Genomic DNA, 19,045 nt, shown 5'->3' on the forward strand with positions numbered 1-19,045 from the left:
AAGTCTTTAAAGTCACTCCTTTCAGAAAAATATAGGTAGACAATGACTAGCATTCAGTGAAATTGATGAATACTACATTGAATGCAAAATGTATATAGAGCAACAAAGAGAAAAAGGTGATGCTTCACACTGAAACCTTCACATGTCTTCAGGGCTTTTGTGTGACTTTCTGTCTTCATTGCTGAATATACATAACTTTTCAAAGATCTTTTCAAAGAGCTGCCAAAGAGGTAATTCATATTTTTATAAAAGGAGAGAACAAAATGTTTAATTGTAGTGGTAAATGTATTCACCCCTGTCCCTAGTGCTCACCCTTCTCTTTAAATACATGATTTTTTTGGAGAACATATGTTTTGATTTGAACTGCCACATTGTGCTTGGTTTGAGTCAAAACTGATTATTGAGGTTGCTGGCCACACATGAAAACAAGGGGGAAAAACCCCATACCATCCTATAGCTGTTAAGGTTTTTTCTCGCTGGATTTGACAGGAAAGCTCTCTGTAGTTACTATTATTTTTTTTGTGATCCAAGACCAGAACTTTAATTGCACCCATAACTTCTCTTATCAACACATCTGTATCCAACTGTGCTAACACTTCACTCACCTTCAACTTTTTTTGTTTGTTTTGGGAACATTTCTTTGTGGTTCTAAACAACATAAATTTGGTTTCCTCATCAAGAAGCTCATTTAGCTGCAGCTTGATTGCAAGTAATTTGCCCTAACTGTCTCCGTCTTTTAATTGTTTGTGCCTTTTTCTAATCTATAAACTGTAACTTCAGGCAGGCCATTTTTGTCTTACCATTTCCTCTTTGGAAAGGCATATCTAATAACCCACCTCATATCCTGTGGCTTTAGGCATCTGAAATCATATGAACAGAAGGGATAGACCATCGATTCAACTCCAAGTTAATTTGAAAAAAATACCTCCATAAAATCTCCTTTTTAAGAAATACGAAAATAAAACTTCATCCATGAAATTTACTTTGGTGGAAAATAAATATGCATCATCATTGGTACAGAACTGACTCCCTATTCTGTTTCCACAGCGTTTCCTTATGACCTATGAGAGACATGAAATTCTAAGTGCCAATTTGGGTACTGCTACAATCCTTGATTTAATCAGAGTCCAATGAATTTTATTCCCACAGTTCTGAATTGGCACCATTTACCCTACTGGAGACAGAATACATGATCTCATAAAGTCTCTGGACATAGTCAAGCCTATGCATAAGGCAGCTTTTTTTTTTTTAAGTAATCTCATTAGAAGTTCTACCAAATATGGTATCCATATCAAATCTCTTTAATTCCTTCCACCTAATCCCCTTTACCCCCAAAGTGTAGCATAAATGTATTAGTCAGATTAGCAGCACGTTCAGGAGTAATCCCTTCCAAAACAAGAGAACTATATGCATTTTTCCTGATCCCCAAACTTTTGTTTGTGTTAATTATTCTAAAGCTGGCTGACAGTGTGAATAATACTCTTCCCCCCTCTAGTCTGAATAGCAATTAAGGAATTTGCATTTGCTGCTTCTTTTTCTTACAAAATAGGATATTTTCTCTGCACTTTGTGTTCTGGGCAAGTGCCTGCTCTGACTCCCACTGGAGTCTGTGGCCAAGCTCCCAAACGACTGTTTTCAGTGGTGTCTTTACAGCACTTGCATAAAGCACAAAACACACACAAGAGTACAGGAGCCTTGGGATAGGCAAAGAATGCCAAGCACAGTAGGATTTCTTTCTCTTAAAGTTCCGTAGACAGGTACTTTTCCACATGGTCTCAAGACCACAGTTAGCTACTGCACTTGGTTGGTGGGGAGCAGGGATTCCACCCAGAGGAGTGCTCTTAGCAGAAAGAATGAGAAGCATTTTCTGTGATGATAAAAAGTTTAGAAAGCTTTATCACCGCCTTGAGAAATTTTCCTTTCCATTCTTTAAACCACTGAAAATATCTAGACTGCATATGAAATGAAGACCACATTCAGGTGGCCAAAATTCAAACAAATGCCAATGAAAAGCTTCTAACCAATTTCTGGCAGCTTTCTGGGAGGGAATCAGCAGATGTGTGCACATATACTCAGAGAAATGTGCACTAGATACATGCATGTATGTATTGTCCCTTCAGAGCTCTCTTGTCTATGTAACATGTTTTCTTGATGGATAAATAAAAGGAAGCAACATGACTAGACAGCCTGCACAGTTTATTGACATTGCCAATACTCAGCTGTTTTAAGAAAAAGACATATTGGCTGAGAAGTTCTATTTTATAAGCTAAGTGGTTGATGGATTCTTGTATGACCCTGCAAATTATTGAAGTGTTCCTGAAGCTCTTCTATTATTTCTTTTTTCCAAAACCTTTTCAAATCATACTGGAAGCTTCAGGAGTTGATTATACTGCAGTATCTCACATATAAACTACGGAGAAATTTCCATGTGGCAAAGCCAAACTGGCATGAAAGAATGCCAAGACCCCTCAAAACCAACATAATCAAGTACTTTGTTATACTATTAAAAAGAAGGTTAAAAAATACTTTCATTTCTGAGAAAGACGTTGATTGTACATGAAAGCTCTGACTTCCCCCACACACACATGCACGCACACACACCTGAAGCAAGAAAGCAATTTCTAATTGCCTGATTCCAGTTAGGAAAAGAAACTCCACCTGGCTTATGGACACAAACTGCTTTTCCCTAAAAGACTCAGAATGTCACGTCCCATTTTCAAACATGATAGAAGTTCTTGGGAGCCTAAAGGGCACAGGAGTTAACAGGACTGAACTGCTAAAACACTTCTAAATAAGTACCATTAGCATAACATTTCTGAAAGTCCCTTTGGGACAAAGCAGTGCAAGTCCTATTTGGAGACTTTACAATAGGTTCCCAGATCTCATTTGCAGGGGAACCCATGCTCTTCCATCAAGTGAAAATTCTGTATCACTTACAAAAAGTCCTTTGGGCTCCTTTACTCCTTAACTCCTTATTCCCATTGCAGCTAGCGAGAGGCTGGGCTGTCTGAAAATGCAGAATAAGGTATTTAGGACACTAGAAATATTAATTCGACAAGTAAAGTATCGAGTCTTCTGATTAATGAAGCAGATATAGTTAATAACAGGAAAGACACCAAAAAATGCCACTAGCATGATGAGTGGGAATAATATAATACACCATGACCATATGGACTCAAGAGAGTAATTACATGTGAGTAACCCATCTGATCTTTCATGTTGCCAGGCTTTTATCTCAGATAGTCATTTTTCTCTGCTATTACCAGCTTTTTGTTCTAATGAAGAACATCCTCCCCTTTCACCATCCTTATTATGTCTAAGTAATCATTATACACGGATACAGAAGAGGGTGAATTCCTCAAAGCAGATGCATGCCGAGAAACAGTAAAACTTCCTTTCTGCAAGGCCAGAACAAGCTATATAGGCTCATTTGGTACTAGCAGATAATTCAAATTTGTCTGGTTTTAGTGGGCACTCCCACAAATTTTAACACAATTTGATAGAGGAGAGAGTCATGTAGTATGTTTTAAAAAAAAATAAAAAATTGTTTTTCTTTGTTTTAGAATGACATCTTTAATGAAAGAAATACAGAAAGCAAGCAAGAGACTTGCATTTGATCATTACATCAATACGCTCACTGGTCAGTTCAAGTGAAGGGGAAGCACACTGGAAGAAATAGGAACCTGGCTTTTAGAAATATAGATTATATCCCATAGTGGAGTAATAATATCTCAGAGCTCTCCACAAGCATGCATTTCCCTCCTGTCTTTATATCTGCATTGAAAACCAAAGAAACAGCTTTCAGTGTGAAATGAATGCTTAGCTCTTAAACAGATTTTACACAAGAGGCAGAGGCAAGAAGAACAGAATAGCAGAGCTATGATCTGAAAGACATAATTGGGACTGGAGGGTAGGAAGGTAGATTGTGTTCTCCAGGAGAAAATGACAGAATTCTACTTTTCCTAGCTTTGTGGAACATGATAAAAGTACCCATACAGAAATGTTTGCTCATGTCAGCTTCAAGCATTCCTACGTCACCCACTTTGTTTTAAAAGAGGTGAAGGAGAAAGGGCCAGGTCAAAGGAGGGGGACATTTAAACAAGTGAACAGATGCACTTGTTCATCTCAAGTGGGGACAAACCTGGAATAATTCCAGCTAGATCTGAGTCAGAGGAAATTTCTCTACTTTGAAAAGGAGATTAAAAACCGGCATCACTACAGTCAGTAATAACTTCCTTGCAGTTTATCTTTTAATATTCTGGGGAGCTATTCAGACCCAGTGTAACCCTTTCTAATGGGTGCTGCAGAAGCATGAAGGATTATGGTTTCATACCACATTCGATATCAAACCATATCCTCCTGGGAGACTTTACAACCTGTAAGAAACTCAGGCTGTGTACGATAAAGAATCTGACACACCTCAGAGTAGCATTTGGTTCTGTTGGTTACTGGCTGTAGATGTAGAACATAAGAGCTTGCAGGAGTGTCTTTTATGCCCATTTATAAACTGATTACACCACGCTGGCACCAAAATGCTTAAGACAATTTGCTCAATTCCTGTAAGGCAATGATTTTACTCACTTGCTCATGTCTGATGTTGAATGTTTTCTTAACCCACGTGCAGCAATCATTTGGACATAGCAAATCTGATTGAAAGAAAATTTTCCTAAAGTACTGGCTAGGGAGTTCCAGCCATGCCGACAGATCTCTGACAAGCTCCTCTCTGTGGCTCCGAGAAGAGCTATTTGCTTAGACTGAAGGCAAAGATGGGCAAAATTCCACTCTGTGGCCCAAAGCATAATTTTTCATGAATTTGCATGAGATGAAAGTTTGCTACGCTTTTAGGGAAAGAAAAATGTCAACCGTTTGACTAAAAAATGAGCTCTTTGCAGCAAACACTCATTGTTTTTCTTTTCTGTACACAGAAAAATTCCTCTCCTCTATACAGAATAAAGGGCATTAAGAAAATGCATTTTTGCTTTCTCTGAAGGTGTGAGTGCCCCACTGAAGGGTTTTTCCCATGTAGCTGTAGGTTTTTGAAATCCAGGAACCAATTTTTTTTTTTTCTCAGTTGGTAGCTTGTAGTCACATTAACCCCACTAAAATCTTTTGTTCTGCTCCAGACTGACACTGGAGTATCTCTGACAGGCAAAGACTAGTGCCTGCACCTGAGGATTAGTTCCATTTACCCTTTGCAGCAACAAAAGCTCTTGTTTTCTTGGGAAGGTTTGAGACAGCCTTCTGATATGCTATGAAGTTATTAATGTTGCTTGATATTTGCTTTGACAGCTGCTCTGTACCCTCTTTAATCATCTTCATCATGGTTCACAGCTCTTTTTTCCCTTCATTTCACTTTTGCCTATGCTTCTTAGGGAGAATGATGCAACACACAAGTTGATAAATCTTTCAGCCCTTCGTGTATTTCCCCCCTTTATCTTAACTTCCAAAGTTTCAGTGTTCGGCAATTTTTTCCTCCTGCTCAAAAAGAGAACAGAGAAATGTTCCACATGCAAATACCACTGGAGTATAGCGGGTTTAAAATATTCTGACTCTCATGGGAGAAAATTAGTTTGCAGCCCACATCCATTCAACAGGTAATTTGGTTATGCATTAAAAGGGCTCCTTCAATACTTGAGAAAACTTTTGACAATTGTATTATGAACATTATTAGCTGCCTGCCTTTATTGTATTTGGCTGCCTTTCCTTTGAAGTTATTGATAATATTTAGAGGAGCAACCTCTGCTACAGAAAAGCTTTCTCCAACCATGACACTTTTTGGAATTACGTCATACTTTGTCACCTGACTTCCATTTCCCAGAACAAACTGTTCCCTGTGAAGCTGTAGTTGTGTCTGTCTCGTCTGCTGTCAGTCAGACTCCTGTTTCTTGCCTGTCAGGGTGCAATGCAGGAGTACAGATTCTCCAAGCAATGTCCCTGTCATCCACAGTTCCCCCAACAGTCTTGTTCCCTCAGTTGCTGCCAGAGCAGAGGTACAACCTGGTTTGGTCCCCCGTGCTCCGGGCTTAAGATTTTAGGTCTGATCAGTTCCCCAAGAGCGACTGGCAGAGATTTAAGGCTATGGGCTAGCTTCCTCCAATACCATTTAGGGCTCAGCAGTCATCAGTCAGACCAATCCTGCAACTGAAAAAGGTGTGATCTTCAACAACTGGAGCGATTGCGGAGCTTCCCAGAGGGCCAGGATGCCATCCACCTTTCCAGTCTGCCTGGAATCGGCAGCATTAGATACAGCCAAGAAAATCCATTACCCAAAGCTTTCTTCCAGGCATGATAACCTATTTCTCACGTCGTGGGACAGTGTCTGCATTCCGTGAGGGTCTCTGTCAAGTGTCTACATTTGCAAATGTTTTCACAATTGTACAGACAGCGATTTGCAAAAACTCACAATACTCTGTCTGGTTGGTATTACTGAGAAGGCTTATGAACAGTTAAGCTTCAACCTGCCTGCACCCATTTGGGGGATCCACAAAGGAAGCCTGCACCAATCTGGGGGATTCACCAAAAAAAAGCCCCAACCCTAAGAACAAAACAAAACAAAATTGAAAAAGAGAAAGAAATTCTCCAATTATCTGTCAGGCATGTGGAAAATACTGTTCTACTTCAAGTTTTACAAACAGGAGCCCTGACTTCAAATTCTTGGGATCAAACTCCTGTTTCTCTCAATCACATTAAATACATTCTTTTCATGTCAGTAGATTGCATACATCACAGAAAAGAAATGGCTCTTGATATCTGTCAGTTTCAAAGTCAGATGATTATGATCAAAGTTTAGCATCTCAGCACCTTACAGGGAAAATCCATGTAGAAATGCGACAGGGGAAGCAAGAGCAGAGCTACTCCGCTTTGATTTCCAGCCAGGGTGCATCTAGGAACTGAAAATACACAGGTATGATCTCTTCCTTGTTCTTCATGCACTGTGGTATTCATGAGAGAGTCTCAGGGTGGCTGCTTTCCCCACACGCATACCCTTTATGTCTCAACTCATAGAAAAACAACACTTAGCAGGGTAGAAATGCAGAGCTTTTATAAGGTGACTTTCTCCCTTTCAGTAAAATCTTTCTGTCCTGCTATACCCTGTCACACATGACAACAGTCTCTAGCTCAGCTGCTGCAACATCAAAACCCACACGAGACACTGCAGTCTCCCAAACACCGCTCTGTATCACAGCATCTGACTCTTCCTAATTAATTTCCTTTGTTGTACAGAGAGCATCCAGGAGCTAATTGTGCTGATGAGACAGATAAAACATCAAAGGATGTTTTAAAATGTGTTTAAAAACGTGGCACGTTGACAGTGCTGCAGTCTGAAGCCCACCAGAATTCAACCAGCCTGTGCCAAGGAAAGCTGGTCCTTGGGGCCTCGTCAGGGTGTTTGAGCGCTGCCTCGACAGCCCGCCTGTGCAGGGGAGTAGGAGCTCGGTGTGCAGTTCAGTCCCTGTATTTTTGCTTCCTTAGCTGAGGTTGTTGACGAGGATGCAGGCTCTCTCGGTTGTAGGGGAAGGTGTTGTATGTGAAGGGATAGAAGATGATCCCCTGCTCTTTTACTTCCCCTCCCTCCCTCCCCCACTCACTCTCACTAATTTCAAGTAAGTCCTAAGTGGCCATCAGACACTAATGAGGTTTTGCAATTGGCAAGCTGGATGGATTTGAACTACTGACCCAAGAATTAAAATGCTCCGTACGTAGTTATCTGTGCTTTCAGAATTTGTCTGTGTCTCACCAGGAGCACAGCAGACAGCTTTGCTTTCTGACCAGATCCTTCCACTTTTCAGAAAAGTAACTACCTCAGGTGGAAACAAGACGCTCTCAAGCCCCCACTACCTGATGTTTAATTTTTCTTTCTACTCTAACAGAACAAAAAAGTAATGTAAAAATCTGTCAGCCCAAACTGTAAAAAAGTTTTTCCCTTAGAAGGACTGTTCACATGACGAACGTCAAGAAACATGAAGAAAGGAAAAGCCAAGGAGAGGGAGAGATTAAGACCCTGATACAGTACATAGCCACGTGCTCACCTGGCTTCATGGGACTTACGTAGATGCAGAAGTGCTGTCACGAACAAGACTGGTCTTTGAAACGGGGCCTCGGAAAAGAGGACAGTGGAGGGAGAACAAAGAAAACATGGGAGTCTTTTAAACTATCTGAAAAGGATTCAGGCAAAGAAGAAAAAATGGCTGAAAGAAACAAAGGAAACGGGGAACAAATAAACTGTGTGCAAGATGTTACAAAAGAAAAAAGCAAGGTCACGGTAGCATGGGGAGAAATGCAAGGAGAACATTGAGCTATATGGGGAGAGCTGCTGGAAACCACAACACAGATGAGATGGAGCAGCCTGGCAGAAAACAGGAGCCTTCACACTCTGCAAAACAGCATGTTCCTTCCTCCTCTCCTGGGCTCCCAGGACTGAGGGACCAGTCCCAATTCCCCACAGCTTTGCAGGAAAGAAGGGCGGAAAATTTTTACGCAAAATGCCTTTGGGCCCCGCAGAATTTACAGCAAGAATCAAGACAAAATTCTCTCCTGTCCCTGGACTGTCAGCGTTTTTTTCGGGCTGGAGGTTGGTGGTACTGTTTTGATAACAAAGCTTGTTGATACAGGTACAAAGGAGGCTCTTGGAGGTCAAACACCACCCTTGGAAATGGAGCGACAAGTTTAACAGACTCACAATGTTGTTTTTGGTGTTTGACCTTAAACAATATGTGAAGCTTGTAGGATAAAAGAAAAACAGAGTTATAAATATGAGCTGAAACAAGTTTTTCAGAGTTCTATTTCAAACGCAAACATGAAAAGGAAACAGAGAAAATAATCACATATGAACAGAAAAAACAACAAAACCGAAAAGCTGCTATTAGAACTACAAGGGGAAAAGTATTCAGAGCAGATATATCGCCTGTCACTGTGTATTTTTTATGATTCAGGCCGAGTAACTGAAAGGACCAGCCAGTCCAATCTGACTGGAAAGGCTATTTTCCCGTGTTAGAGCTCAGACTTTGTTTTAGGTTATTTTCAGCGCTGCTGATGGAATGAGATGAAGAGATTAAGTTTCACCTACACTGCACTAAAGATATGTGGACAGAATTTATCTCCAGATCTAAGCTCAGGCCCAGGCCTGGAGGTACGGCGGTACCGGGCACAGTGACTTTGGTGGCCGCCACCACAAGTGCTGGCAGCAGGCTCAGCACCTCTCAGCATTTGGCCTTATGCATGGAGGTTTGCAAATAACTTTTGGCCGGATGGTTTTCTCCCAAGGATAGATGGAGTTTCACTGAAAGTGTTGTCACACGCTGTGTGACATTACATTCGTAGCATGCTCTGTTCTCCTGGGGTTTTAGAATTCTTTAACAGTGAGACAAACACAACATCCTTAACATATAAATACCTAAGAGATACAGAGAGAACCAAGATGGGAGAAAATGGGTATTTGTAAGGAGTGTTTGAAAACAAGATTTTCTGACCTGGGATCAGATTTTTTATTTTTATTTTTTTTAAATGGGGACAAAATGTTAGTATTTACCTTATTTTTTTCCCTTCAACTGCAATTTTGAAAACTTTTTGATCTGATGTTGACTCAACAGTTTCATTTTCGACATACATTTTCAAAGCACATTTCAAAAAATGAAAAGTCATTGCAAAGTAAAACTTCAAGTTTCTGATTTGTAAAAACATCTTCAAAACTCATTCTTAGAAATAATGACATTTCAGCATAATTTACATCGTTCCAAATTTAGAGTAGTCAAAATAGAAAGCTGTTCTTGAAGAAAGTTTTGCAGCTGGATACAATACTCCCTGTAAATTTGACATAATGAGAAACACACTGATCTTCTGACCACCCAACCTAGTTAGCCTGGTAACAACACGGGGCAGTCATCAGGATTTCCTCTCCAGAAAGCAAGAGTATTCTGCTAAAAGTTGAGCTCAGGGTTATCATCTCCATCTCACTGTGAGGTGAGGGGCCTTGCCCAAAGACACGAAGAAAGTCAGAGCTGGAGGTGGATTAGACCTCTGTTGTTGGCGATTGCTAACCATGAATTCAGACGATGGTTTTCCTTTATGGGGAGCAGTGGAGAAGAGAAAGAACCGGCGGTGCATACAGTTTAGAAGGAACCTGAAAGTCTCATTACGATGACAGCAGTTCCTTGGGGGAATACTGCATGAAACTGGCAACGCATCCTCTTGTGATGGGGATGAGATCCCTGTGTGGGAGACTTTTGGAAATTCAGGCACACTAAGTGGAGTAATTGGCCTTAGGACCATGGGGCTGAGCGGAGGGGCGGGAAGGGTGGGTAGGACTAACTGCTGACCTGGTTTTACCTGTTTTCCCATTGTTGACACAAATTTACTTACATATCACCACCCTATTGGTTAAAAAGACTGTAAGAACTGTTTGGGTCTTCCCCCAGATCCCCTTTTCAAACCTGGAAATGTATTTCACGCCTATGTCTTCCCAGCCCTACTCTTTAGTCTTCTGTTTACATGATAATGGTGAAATATGGCTTCTTTCACAAGCTAGAAGCCAGATTTCTTTTCCATTCATCCATTATAGAGCGAGAATAAGAAAATGAATACTCTTATATCCATTATATATATCAAGAGACTGAATCTACCTTTTTATTCCAAGAGCTAGAGATGACTGCATAGCTCATGAATTACAAAGCAATTTTGAGACACAACAGCAGCAGAAACAGTAGTAGCGTTTGGCACAATGTACGACACAGATGCGGTATCCAGAGATTGAAAAGTAAAGGGAATTTCTATCTATTTATCCATTCATCTCGTTACTGTGTGGCTTTTACTTCCAATGTGGGAAAATAAAATCCTCTTTTACATGCTATTTTTTCCATGCATACTCGACTTAAATGCTGTTGATTTATGAAGCCTATATCAGTGGCATAAAATATAACTGTGTCACAGAATTTGGAGAGGTATGTTCAGACAAATATGCTGGAATACCTGAATCTGTGAATTAAGATGCATAGTATAAAAATAATAAATATATTGTTACCATAAATTAAATCTGTAAAGATTTTTTTTCTTACTTGTTGGCAAGGGGAGCGATCTCTCCAGTGTCAGGATTGAACTGCAGGGCACTAATAAAACATGACACAAATAACAAATAAATTTCCTCTGTATTGAATGGTTTGAGATTTATTGAGGTCTCTTATACCAAGATCTATTGGGAGTTGTATAATCTAATGTATAAAATTTATAGCTAGGAGATAAAATGTGGATAAAATAACCATTACCTTACAATATTATTTCAACTCTTGCATCTAATTTGAATATTGTTTAACACAAAACTTGCAGCTTTGGTGGAGAAAGGCATTTACACTGAGTGAAAGTCATGACAGCACTTTGAAACTGAATTATGAAAAAAAGAGAGAGTACATTAAGTTTTCTTGACATTTTACAAGTACATAGATTTACATATAAACTAGTGATCAACTCTCTTTAAGCTACGTGGGGTTTTCAGTCATTTGTACAATGTGGTTTTTTCCAGTTCTGAACAGATTTCTACCCCTTTTAGCAAACACTTTAGGTATCCTATCTTGGCTAATTTAAACTGTATGGAGCAGGTCCTCAGCTGGAGACACAGCACAGAGGTGCACTGATTTATGCCATCTTAAAATCTGGCCAAGTTCAGCTCTGAAAATAAATTCCAACTAACCTGACTGCATGGATGCCAGTGTAAGTGAGTACAGACTGCAGTTCTGATTCTGTTTTCATTCATGGTAGTGTCAGTTCAGAGATAAAGCAATGACTTCCATGTCAGCTCGAATGTAAGCCAGAAGGAGAAAAAACAATTGGTTCTTTGGACCTAATTTTACCTCTGCTTGATTCTGTGTTGATGAAACTGCACTGACATAAAAGTGTGATCACTCCCTATTTATACAAGTATACACAGAAACAGAAATGACTTCACATTTTATTCTACTTCTGTTCCGTTTTGCAGAACTTGCTAGGGCAGATATCGCATTTTTCAGAACTTCATTATCCTTTGATACTGTCAATTTAACTGAAAAATAAATAACCTCTCGTTCAATAAGCATAACTTAATTTTTCAAGAAATTTCCCATATGGAAAATTTGGATACAGAAGATTGCTACCAGCAGTCCTGAGCCTTTTACTGTGAAAGTTGTTCAGGAAAACCTGAGATAGAAAAGATCCTTCTTTCCTGCAAATTTAAAGTGGGTGTCCCTATTTTCTGATTTTCAACTACTCTCATTTAAAGAGGTCCTGAAAAATATTTTCACCTGCTGAGGAGAGCAATCTGCTTTCCCCTGCAACATGCAAACTTTTGGAACAGAATTCCACATTAAGGTAAGGCACCGTGGAAATCCAAGTCTTTGCTGGAAGCCCAAAGAGTTTGGATAGTTGCAGTGATGGGGCAACCTCCCTCTGTACTATTAGACCAAGGCTGATTTCCAGAAAGTGAGAAGCAAACAGAGGAAATGGCATCAAGTTGTGCCAGGGGAGGTTTAGATTGTATATTAGGAAAAAATTCTTCACTGAAAGGGTTATCAAGCACTGGAACAGACTGTCCAGGGAAGTGGTTGAGTCACCAGCCCTGGAGGTATTTAAAAGACATGTAGCCGTGGTGCTTAGGGACATGGTTTAGTGGTGGACTTGAAAGTGTTAGGTTTACGGTTAGACTTGATGGTCCTAATGGTCTTTTTGAACCTAAATGATTCTATGATTCTATTCTGCCTAGAGGGGTTAACAATATTAAATAGCTGTTTACCTAGATGTTTATTTATCAGAAAGTTGACACCTACTCTAGATTATTTAACAAAGAACTACCAGCAGCTGTCAGAGGTAATGGTGTGTTTAGTGTTTACCTTGAAGCCAGATGCAATCATTGACCTTGAGGTGAAAGGCTCTGTAACCTCTCCCTAGTTTCCTGAGCCCTTCCAGTTACAGAGTTTAGGTAAGAAGTATCTTGCTGAGCTTCTTTACAGAAACTGTCCCAAAGATTTAACTGCTAATGCTTTCTCTGACTGTTTTTACCACTCTAACCTTTCTCCTCTGATGGGCTTAGGGACCCTGCTGTTCTGAGTGCTATAAATTAGTATAAAATCTGCCTTCTGCTCTTATGTTCAGGCACTTATTTTTAGTTTGTGAGTTCGTGTGTTGCTCAGCAGAGACATGATCCTATACCTATTAAAATAATGGACTGAGGTGTTCCTTCTGTTTTTTGTCCTGAAAAAACATGTGTGGAATGCAGGCTGTTCTAGTCCAGCCATGCATAACAAACCATCCCCAAATTCATGTGCTCTGGTGAGGTCAGAGATACACAGACCTTTTGGCCCAAAGGTCGTCCTTTAGGGCTTTGGTAATGATCTAGCGTAATATTGTAGTGTTCATCTTTCTGTCAAAGACAGCTATTTATCTTACAACTGTTTGGTGCCTGCTTTTATCTGTTTGGTATTTGCCTGGCCCATGTGCAGAACAGTGCAAGGACAATTTGACAAATAACTTACCCCCAAACCAACACTTCACTTTTGGATTAAACGGTTTGTCCACAGCATTCCCTGTGGGAGGGCCTAAATAGTGTCAGTGACATGTCAGGAGCATGCTTTTGTACCTCAAGAGTAGTCATTTGGGCTGGGACACAGGACAGACCTTAATGGTTAATGAAAGTTAATGGTTTGGGCAGCTGGGGTGCCTCCTGTCAGTCTGATATTGCATTTTGCTGTCTCTATTTTGTTCTACCTTTTAATTTATCTGTGCGTAAAGTGGGTTTGGTACTTACACTTACCTGTCCATAAGGAGTGGTGTTTAGACCTAATGAATACAGGCTTTTTGAACTCCTTGGATGAAAGAAATTATGTAAGTGCAAATTATCCTCTTGTCTATCGTCTCTGAAGTCTAACCTACTTTGATGTGATTGTGATCTAAGCCGCTTGTAGTGTGTATTATAGGAGGGGTTCTCACAGCAATGAATGTAAGTAAAGCTTTGAGTAACACAAAGTAACTCATGAATGTGTAAGTTCAAACACAGGATGGAAATTATTATTTTAGGCATAGTTCCAGGATTTGGTTAAAGTATCTTTAGTTTTTAAATTACTTGCTCTCCATTTTCAGATACAAGCTAGCTTTCATATCCTCCCTGACTTATTAGAGGCCAGACCCTCAGGCTAGTATAAATCATCAGTACTTTACTGATACCAGTAGAGCTGTCCTGATTTGTACTTAGCTGAGCACCTAGTCCAGTGAGGTGTATTTACAAAATGTAGCCAGGGGCAGTACTCTATTGAGATGGTCAGTAAAAGTAATATGAATAATAGCTACCAAATGCAAAAGCTAAAATTCTTAAATTTTATAGTCTTAATTATAGGATAACTATATAGGTTAAGCAAACCATCTCTAGATTTGTACCACCATTCACTTTTGACCTTTGCACTAAGAATGCTTTAAGGAACAATTAAGGAGCAATTGTGTTAAGGAGCAATTCCTTATTTCCTTATAAATATATTAATATAAATATTGGTATGTCTATTGTTCTGATGTAAGCCTGAGAAGGGCTGAGAATTAATGTAGACTTTGAGAAATAATTCCTAGTGTTTTACCTCTGCAGGTGACCCAGTCGGAGTCAGTCATGCAGGCAGGTGAGCAGTGTTCACGCAGAGCTATGTGGATTCCCTTGTTGCACCCTGTCTATTCAGTTAGCGCTGGAACACTGCATTGCTATGGGCTCCTCTCTGCAGGAATAATATTGATTTCTGTTGAAGGCTTTCTCCTAGGAGAAAACAAAAGGAAAGCTTCCATTTTCCTAGTCCTGCAATGAAAAGTTAATGGGAAACAGAGTTTACAGCAGGGGGAAAGGAAAGAAAAAAGAGGGAGGAAAGGAGAAGGGAGCTAAACACAGAGAAAATTTAAAGGATGCAAGGGGAGAAGGACGGATGTCAGAAGGATCTATGTCAGAAAGGTAGTTTTTCAGTTCCATCTCTCCTGAAAAGTTCACTGGCTCCGAAGAACTGAGGTCCCACCAAACTACTACCACAGAGCTTTCGCAGACAACGTGCAGGATTTTTTACTGTTTTTACAATCTCCAAAACCTTGATTCAATCTCCCCAAACTGCTTCATGAGTACGTAGTATTCCTACAGACAATATGCTACATGCACCTTCCTACAAGGTCAATACTACGTACATGAATGCAGGAGGCAAGAGCAGGAGAATGGCAGCTGGAACTAGAAGACCAAACCCAATTCAGCGCCTGAGCTGGGTGTTCCATCTCACTCCTAGTTTCCAAGCAGTAGCTGATTCACTGTAACAATTCTGCCCAATGCTCTGTCTTTTCATAATTATTTTTCAAAAAAGGTTCTCAAAGAACCTTCCCCTGATGGAAATCATGAGCAGGCAAAATATGCCTGCAGATTCAGGCATTTACCCTATTTGCTGCTCTTCCTTTTCACCCACCCTCCTTCCACCTTCATTTTAAACAAGGGGGACTTGCACTTCATCCCTGTAAACTCAATAGCAAAACCGTAACTGGTTTCAATGGACAAACTCTTTCAATCACAACAGAATATTGATGATACTTACTATTTTATTAAACTGCTGTATTTTTCCACCCCATGAAGCATCCCCTCCTTCCCTTTTTTGTTGCACAGAATGACTAATTTAATCTGTTTAATCTGTAGTTAAACACAGCCTTAAATGCGTAAATTCTTTCCCTTGATGATATTCCTACATTTGAGACTGATTTTCTTCACTGCCAAAACATTTTTATGCCAATGAAATTTTTTTTGCACTATCATTACATTTAGCCTTAGCTTGTACAAAAAGCACAGCAATGTCTCCTTCCAAAATCTGCTTTTAAGGAAAATAAGACGCAGCCAATAATAAGAACGTTGTGGGTTTTGGTTTTTTTTTTTTCCAAAGCCGTTCATGAGGGGAGGAGGGGTAATTTTCCAGCACGCTTTCAATTCTGATTACCATAAGAGGCATGTGAAGTGTTCAGCCCTTTGGTTTCAATGCATGCTCTAATGAGTGCATTTTGGTGCAGACTCTGAAACACCAAGTTTCCAAAATAGAATAAAAAAGGTTCCTTTCTGTGGAAGTAATCCAGATTAAAAGTAAAGGAGTCTGAAGCCTATTCAACACTCGTTCTACCTTCACTGATACCCATTCCCTGGATGTGTAAGTGGAGGCTGGTTGGATCACAACAGGTAACAGACAGGAGACTGTTCTGCAAGAAGCATGATTTTGTGAGTGTTTTGTTCGTATACTCCTCTATTCCTGCCTGGTCATTTTTAGGGACAGGATCCGGCTAGGCTATCAGGACCTTTAGTCTAATTTGCATATTCTTAAGAGCCATCCCACCACAAGAAAACAGCAGTGATACAAATAGCCTTGAATTGTGCCCCTTGTGCAGGGAACTGGGAGGGTTTGGTACTTCTGAAAGTCAGACCACTTATTCAGATACCGAAAAAGATTGAAGAAGTAGTTAACGTCTGAACATGTAAGACCCTGTCTATGCGTCATTGCTCCATTAAAGCCCAAAAGTGGGGTTTTTTTGGTTTTTTTTGTTTGTTTGTTTGGTCGGTTTTGATGTTTTGTTGTTTTTTTTTTTAATAAAAAAAGGTGACTGTACTTGATAGACCCAATCCCCCTTTAGCTGAAATTATATCACTGGCTTCATTAGACAGTGGAATTAGGCTTGTGTTGCTCTGCATGGGCATATTTTGAATCTCTGCTAGCTAGATCTCAGACAAGCGATTAATAGTGCTAACTATTTTGGTTAAAATTAGGGCAAAGATACACTCCTTCTGATATGCCATTTAGGTTAAATGCATTCTCCTTCTGTTCAACTTGTCTGATACTGTAATGTTAAGCCAAGAACTTATCTAAGTAAAAAGATTAAGCATATCTCTGAGGAATGCACAACACCATTACAGTTGAATCATGAGGTTAAAGTGTTGCACTGAGGTTGCAAAATATCAGATAGTGAAGAGATTGAAAGGATAAATCCTCACTCATTTAGAGTAGTTGCCCTATTCCACCTGCTAATGAAATCGGTATGTAAAGTGCATTGGAAAGGGGCTCTGCATGTTACATCTTTCAGTACAAGTTACATTGCATTCTGCTATGGAAAGTGATGGCTTATTGTAATCATTCTTCAGGCTTGTTTTTCACTTGGGATCAGAGGAATGTAATTCAAACATAAAGAGAGTTGCCAATAATTCATTCTTAAAGAGCCCTATAAAGATATGTGGCCAATACTGTGGCCTCTTTCAGGAAAAATAATGGTCAGACATTTTGCATGAAATTATCATTTCATTAATGTACCGATCGTTCCAAATGCTTTCAGACTTAAGTATGAATTAAACAGTATCATATTCATCTTAGAGCTGTAGATACAAGCTTCATCACCTGCCATAGCATTACATTTTATTCGCCTCTGGAAACAGACTTGTGTTTATGTATTTGAACATTAAAAGCCCAATGAAGAAAAGCACTTCATCACATGCTTAAGCAATTTAGTAGAGCAGGGTCTAGGGTGGGAGCTAACCCTCTCCACTGGTGAGCATTTCAAAAGCAAGCAGACCAATTTTAAAACAATTAAGAAGGCATTGTAAGGTGAGACTGCATCAAAGAGCGATTAGACTGCACTTACTGGATAATATTAGGGACACAGGCATATTTTCCAGCCTTTCCCAGCAAGTTTGCATGCATAACCTAAATGTAATATTCCTCTAAGGCAATGCATTCTACAGATGGGAAATACAGCCTGACATTGCCTTAAAATTCAGGATGGTGGTTTTTAGTCAGTTGGAGATGAGGGGTTTCTGCTAAACATTGCATTATGCAAGTTGTATATGACAATACTTATGTCTTAATCTGCCAGAAGTATCCAAAGGTGGGGTTTTAACAAACAGTCAGACCTAAGGTGTATTGGAAACAGATCATCAAAATAATTTAATTTAGACATTAAGTACGTGCCTTAAGTGGCGTCCAAATGAAATTCCTATGACCTCATGGATGTGGCCTTTGATTCTCTTCAAAGGAGATGAAGATTTCAGTGAAACAGTTGATAGCGATCTCAGAAAACTCTTTGTAGGTCCATGTAAAAACTATTTTCTATGAAGGCTGAGCTTCTGATCTCATCACGCAGCTCTGCTGGGTCTGTGGTTTCCAGGCATATCTGCCTTAAACAGGCTCTAAGCACAGCCAAGAGGGGACAGGAGCCTAAATGCTACACTCACTTCTGCCAGGGGTTAGTCCTTGTAGTGCTGATCCCTGAAAAACAAGTAGTTCCCTAGACAGGAAGACTAATGAACCTCATTTCCGGTAACTTTATGGCTCGTGACTAATTGGATTTGGCTGTTGGGAAGACAAAAGAGCCACCTGAAATTTTCCTTGCAGCTGCAGCTTCTCTATGGGCTTCTTCCTGAGTGAGTAGATTCTCGGATGTCTAGTAAGGATTCAACTCTTCCTGCTTCCTCTTCCTCATTTGTCAAAGCACTTTTTCCTGTGCTCACACACCTATTTTCATACAATTTTTTAGGAATGTTGTTCCTACATTCTACCCACATCATTCTTGATTGGAATTGGACAGTAGGTCAGAATATCCTAGTGGGAGTACAGATGATGCAAGAACAGAAGTCTCGCTTCCATAAAAGAATCAGCTTTTGGAGGGCAGCCTAGGTCTACAGAGCAAACTCATTGTCCCGTTCCAGAAACAAGGAGTCAGGAGCTCACAAAAAATGCAAATGAAGACTGGGCAAGTAGCACTAACATCACAAGAAAGGGCTAAGAACCAGGACCCAAATTTGCAGCATGCAGCAGAGCTGAAGAGATTCAGGCAGGGATTTCTGCCTGAAAATTTGACACTTTCTCAACAACCATAACCAGTAGTCTTCAAAATCACTTGGGCTCAGGCAATGTCTTACTATGCTCTTTATTCCCTAGGGAATATGTTTCATTAAATAGAAATCACTATTACCATGTGGAAACTATAAGAGTGGCAAGGGACCATTGCCTTCACCTCATGCCACTCAGGAGGTACCATACCAGACGGCTGCTGA

The 19,045-nt window shown here is 40.0% G+C and overlaps 1 long non-coding RNA gene across 2 annotated transcripts in view; it reads right to left on the reverse strand.

Moving 5' to 3' along the window:
- Positions 1-19,045, reverse strand: part of LOC142033787 (uncharacterized) — a 304,258-nt gene that overhangs the window by 71,249 nt on the left and 213,964 nt on the right. For both annotated transcript variants that reach the window (XR_012651333.1, XR_012651334.1), the window contains exons 3-4: positions 14,583-14,752; positions 11,052-11,102 (exon numbers count right to left, since the gene is read on the reverse strand). This is a non-coding gene — a long non-coding RNA (uncharacterized LOC142033787). The remainder of the gene's footprint in view (positions 1-11,051; positions 11,103-14,582; positions 14,753-19,045) is intronic.

The sequence above is a fragment of the Buteo buteo genome, chromosome 8 (genome assembly GCF_964188355.1).
Source record: "Buteo buteo chromosome 8, bButBut1.hap1.1, whole genome shotgun sequence".
NCBI classification, from domain to species: Eukaryota; Metazoa; Chordata; class Aves; order Accipitriformes; family Accipitridae; genus Buteo; species Buteo buteo.